This window comes from Equus quagga, chromosome 1 (genome assembly GCF_021613505.1).
Source record: "Equus quagga isolate Etosha38 chromosome 1, UCLA_HA_Equagga_1.0, whole genome shotgun sequence".
NCBI classification, from domain to species: Eukaryota; Metazoa; Chordata; class Mammalia; order Perissodactyla; family Equidae; genus Equus; species Equus quagga.
The window spans coordinates 29834640-29834956 of NC_060267.1; positions in this window are offsets into that span (position 1 = coordinate 29834640).

The window sequence follows — 317 nt, forward strand, 5'->3', positions numbered from 1 at the left end:
CATCACCGTTTAAAAGATGTTGATGCTCCAGACCTTTGTGGGAAATGATCTCAGAGCGACTGTTAACCTTCCCCAAAGATGCATTTTTTTTTTTTAATTAACATAGGTAGCATCCTCTTTAGAAGACAGAATCCGGCTCGGCTGCCAGCCCTCTCGCCGGTTGGCGGAGGCCAGGAGGCGCGCGTGGGGTCGCCCCCGGCGCCGCAGCCCCACTGGCGGGCACGAATCCCGCCCGCGCCGGGCGCTCCTTCAGAGCCCCCTAGGCGCGCGCACGGCCGGGACGCGCGCTCCCGCCCCTCGCGAGCGCGCGCCCTCCC